This window comes from Muscardinus avellanarius, assembly GCF_963383645.1.
Source record: "Muscardinus avellanarius genome assembly, chromosome: 12".
NCBI classification, from domain to species: domain Eukaryota; kingdom Metazoa; phylum Chordata; class Mammalia; order Rodentia; family Gliridae; genus Muscardinus; species Muscardinus avellanarius.
In genome coordinates this window covers 27,002,167-27,007,382 of record NC_137798.1, presented here as the reverse complement: position 1 = coordinate 27,007,382, position 5,216 = coordinate 27,002,167, and the positions used below count along the sequence as shown (strand labels likewise).

The 5,216-nt window shown below is 42.4% G+C and overlaps 1 gene segment (V, D, J or C); it reads left to right on the top strand.

Annotated features, from left to right (window-relative positions):
- Nucleotides 1-3,337: 3,337 nt before the first annotated feature.
- Nucleotides 3,338-3,905, top strand: LOC308270943 (T cell receptor alpha variable 18-like). The segment is given in 2 exons: nucleotides 3,338-3,401; nucleotides 3,508-3,905.
- The last annotated feature ends 1,311 nt before the right edge of the window (nucleotides 3,906-5,216 follow it).

The following is a 5,216-nucleotide window of genomic DNA, read 5'->3' as shown; positions in this document are numbered from 1 at the left end:
TTGATCTCCAGGGGGTGTCTCTTAGAAATGAATGGCTTTTCTCTGCCCTGTCCCTAACTTATAAGTGGGTTAGTTCTCTTAAGAATGGTTTAGACTGGATTAGGTCTCTCTGAGTGAGCTGAGCCTCACAGGGCTGGACTAATTACTGGGAGAGTGCGTTGTTATGAAGGATGCTGGCTTCCTCACTCCTTCTCTTGCCTTGTGACCTCTTCCACAAGTCACTGTCCACCCTCAAATTCGCTGTGTGGTGATGGATCCAGGGAACTTGTCAGATGCCAGCCCCAGGCCTTTTGAACTTCCCACTCACCCATAAGCAAATAAATCTCATTTCTTTATGAATACCTAGCCTCAGGTATTTTGATATAACAACACCAAGTGGACTAAGACAATTACAGTGAACCTTGTAATTAATATCTTTCTCTTTCTTCTCCCTTGTATTGGTGGGTTTATAGTTACATCTCAAAATTTCAGCCCTTATTTCTTTAAATATTTTTCTTCTCTCTTCTTGTGAGGTTTCATTCATACACATACAAGACTATTTGATTTTATACCATAGATCATGGACTCTATTCTCTTTTTCTTCACTTTCATTTTGTTTTGGTTTGAACAATTTCTACAATTTCTTCAACCCACTGAGTTTTGTTCCTGTGGTTTCTAATCTGCTGTAAATTCTATATAATTTATTTTACATCAATAATTTAATTGTTTTTATCTGTAGAAGTTCCATTTGTAGCTTTTTATATCTTCATTTTTTTCTCTTCTTTAGGCTCCTAGAGCTCTTTGCATTATTCATTATGTTCTTATTATGGATAATATATTTATAATAATGATGTACTTTTATAATAATTCTGTCATCTGTGTCACTACTACTGATTTTTCTCCTGAAAAATTCTATTTATTTGTTTCTTTGCATGCTTAATAACTCTGATGACTCTAGACATGTGTATTTCATATTGTTGGATGCTGTATTTCACTACACTGTATAAAGGGCATTATACATTCTTGCCACTGATGTAATTTTCTTATCGGTTTGGTCTTAGAGACTTGCTTTTAATTTTTACTCAAACAACCTCTCTTTTGGAATGCCTTCATCCTACTAGTACTGTTCCACCCTTCTTAGAATTCTGGTGCCTTCCCCTTGTATCATAGAGTTTTTAAAATCCTGGTTCTGAAGACATCTATGCCCACCACTGTGTGAGCTCTGGAAATTATTTTACCCATTGTTTTATTCAGGGAGCATCCTGCACGTGTGTGTAGATCAGCCAAAGATTAAAAATGGATTCAGAAGTCAATCCCTATAGTACTCTCCCTTTATCAGTGAAACAGAAGTTACAGTAATAGGTTTGCATTATATTTTACAAATATATCAGTGTGTAATGCATTGGGAGACACCTGTCCTTTACCACAGATTACTTGAGAAGCACAACATGGCACGAGGCTTCCTCTGCAAGGTGGCATGCTGACTGGGATGACTTGGGTTCAAGAGGGTTAACTCAGGTGGTGGTATGGAGGAGAGGAGAGAAGACCTGACAGACAGAGATCCTTCTTCACCCACAGGATTCACAGGGACATATTCAAGGGAGAGGCCTCATCTATAGTGCTTAAACGTTGTGCCTGGATCAGTGTGGTGGCATGTGCCTGTAATCCCAGTTCTTGGGAAGCTCAGACAAGAAGATGGCAGGTTAGATCTCAGAACCTAGTGAGATCCAGTTTCAAAGCAAAATAGAAAACAAAGAAAAAGGTGGGTAGAACTTGAAAGTAGAATGCCCTTGGGTTGTCTCTATTAACACATACACAACAAAAAATGTGCCTGGGAATATTTGGGAAGCTAGAGATCTCACCACCATGGAGAAAAAGTTGCAAGTAGTAACTGAATATCGTCTCAAATGCAGTTGAAAATCTATAAAGCAAATGTTTATTTCTTTCTTCACAGAGTTATATGTCATCCTCTTTATCTTTCTCTTGAGCTAGTTTACAACCGTTCAACCTTACAGGATACTTCAGTTTCAGTTACGTGTTGTGCACTGTGATCTGATATTACATGAAAAGTCCAGAATAAGCCGTCCATGCATTTCAGCTGTGTGCCCTTCTGAGTAGTGTGACGGAATCTTGCTCCACTGCGCTCCGTGCACCCGGATGGGAGTCGTCCTTTTCTCCAGTGTATCCATGCTGCACACTACTCGCTCCTCAGTCCCTCTTAAAAGTCAGTTCATTCTAGCTTCGTTTTCACCTCTCAGACTTTGCAAGAGTTGGTGCCACAATGCATGATGAGTGTCTAGTTAAGTGGAAAAGGTATTACCTTTGTGGGTAGAAGACATGAATACAAAATGTGTTCCAGTTGATGGCAATGATTGAACCAGAAAGCAGTATGCCTAGTTCATAATCAGACTTCATCATAGGTGTGTATATGTAGGAAAACAAAGTATCTTAGGTTTCAGTAGTATCCTCGGTTTCAGGCATCTGCTGGGGTCTTGAAACACATTCTTTGTCCACCCCAAAGGGAGCCCTATTATTAAAACTAGGTTAGACAAGGTTTGTTGCAATTTTCAGCGCAACCACGAGAGGGCACTGTGTTTCTAATGTAGTACACTGCATTCAGGCAGTGGTTACACAAGTCTTTCCTCTTTGTAGTCACAAGACAGACTGCCTTAGAGCAGAAATGGGCTCTTACAAATGAGTTTCTATAGTATCCTCGGTTTCAGGCATCTGCTGGGGTCTTGGAACACATTCTTTGTCCACCCCAAAGGGAGCACTATTATTTTTTTTCTTTTAATAATTTTTTTATTGAACATAAATAGTATACATTTAAACTATATTTGGTGCCCTCTCCCTCCCCCGCCCCCGTTTTCCCTTCCCCCCTCCCAACAATGGTTGTCCAGGTTAACCATGTCTTATTCATAATTTTACACATGTTCAGATGTAGACCCTCATTAATCAAGATCAGCCTTCCTCCTCTCCTATCTTTCCATTCAAACTTTGCTGGTATTTCCCCTCCATTATCTGGAGTCTCACTGGTATCCTTTGTGTTTCCTAGTTTGGGCATATTAGAGGAAACATATGTACCTTCTACTTCTAGGGAGCACCATTATTAAAACAAGGTTTTAATAATAAAACCTCTATTATTAGACAAGGTTTGTTGCAATTTTCAGGGCAACCACGAGAGGGCACTGTGTTTCTAATGTAGTTCACTGCATTCAGGCAGTGGTTACACAAGTCTTTTCTCTTTGTAGTCACAAGACAGACTGCCTTAGAGCAGAAATGGGCTCTTACAAATGAGTTTCTATAAGATCTCGCTGGAGACAACCCTATACGACTTGGTCTATTACAAGTGGCAAGAATGTGGCCTTCTACCAACGTGTTCTCTGTCACCTACTCGGTTCTCGTGATCCCCTTAGTTTTCAGTGAGGAATATTCTATCCTAAGCATTCATAATATTTTATTTTACTCTAAACAGATGCTAACTTTGGCCTTTTCCGTATATAACAAAATCTCTTTTTATTTTTTTAGGGAGGAGCCATGGAGACTCAGTGACCCAGACAGAAGGCCTGGTCACTGTCACAGAGGGGACACCTGTGACCCTGAACTGCACGTACCAGACCACTTCTTCAGCTGCTTTCCTTTTCTGGTATGTCCAATATCTGGATAAAGCTCCTCGGCTGCTCCTGAAGAGCTCAACAGACAACCAGAGGATGGAGAAGCAAGGCTTCCAGGCCACTCTTGTCAAGAGGGAGCGCTCCTTCCACCTGCAGAAACCCTCTGTCCAAACCTCAGACTCGGCTGTGTACTACTGCGCGGTGAGAGACACAGTGAGAGCAACTGCAGGGGAGCTGAGCGCAAACCAGAGGGCAGAGGCTGAGGGGAGCCCTGAGAGGGGAGGGCGCATTCTTTCCCCGGACAATGTTTAGTTCCCTGCAGAACAGGAGTCAATCTCAGGCCAAATGCCTAGAGACTTAAGAGGTCATAATTCCTCTGAGGGAGGAAGGGGTGGACACCTGTGTTAACGAAGACCCAAGTTTTCGTCTCCTGAAATGTCAGTTCCCCATCAGAAAGATGTCTCTCTACCTCAGACCATGGTACTTCTAGGAGACATTTCTAGGAAAATCCCGACACAGGATTAACCTCTGCCAATATATCCTATATATGTTGTGGTTTAATGTCTCCTGGGATTTTGTCTCCTTCAAATATTTATCATCCAAATGAAGGGACTATGATTGAGTCTTTATTGCCTTTCTTAGGTCTCCACAACTAAGTTATGCTCTGCCTCTCCTTGCTGCAGAAAGTTCAATCTAACTCCCACCCCCTTCCCTTCAGGAGTCTGCTGAGGCCACACTGCTGGGGGAGGCTCAGGAGGAGGCGAAAGGCAGGTCCTTCCCTGCCCTCCTGTAGGCTAGGTGGGTGGTGCCCGCTTAGGAAGGCTGTGTCCAGGGAGTTAGGATGATTAAGAATGAATATTCTCATTTTTCCATCTGGAAGAAAAACCCATAAACATATTATTATTATAGATTTCTGGTGGGAGACAAGAAATCATATACCATGTGAGAAGACAGATAATTATTTGTTCTCAGTAGTCATCATAACCCATGACAAATTATATACTTTGTGAATTTTATGAGTCCTTATTAGATGCATCACTTGATGTGTAGTAAATGGCTGAATCACCAACGTCCTTCAGTTTAATTTCACTCATGTACGTGTCCACAGATAAATGTCCATTAAACTACAATGAGACCAGACCAAAAGGCAGGTCAGAATGTGCAGCGGTGACGAAGTGCTATAGCACAACACAGGCCAAGAGACACCAGCCAAGAGACACTAGGCGCTTTGACATTTCCTCTTGTGCCACAGAAGCACCAAGGTCCAGTTACTGTGCACCTGCCCTGGCGTGGCGCCCAGACCTGGATTTTAAACAGAGCAGAGCAGAGCACATTTCACCAGAGTTTGGGCAGAGGCAGCTTGTTAGTGTGTGATTGGCGTGAGGGGTCAAGAGCTCTCAGTTTTGGGCTGGTTCCTCAGGACCCTGTGGATAAGGTGGAAGAATCATCTAATCTCTTTCTCTCTCTCTCTCCCCCTCCCTCCCTCCCTGCCTCCTTCCTTCCCTCCCTCTTTCCTTCTCTCTCTTTCCTCCCTCCCTTCCTCCCTCTTCCCTTTTCTCTCTCTCAATACCAACAATTTCCAGAAAGTAACTCAAACCCAGGCTATAGTTTCTATGCTGGTAA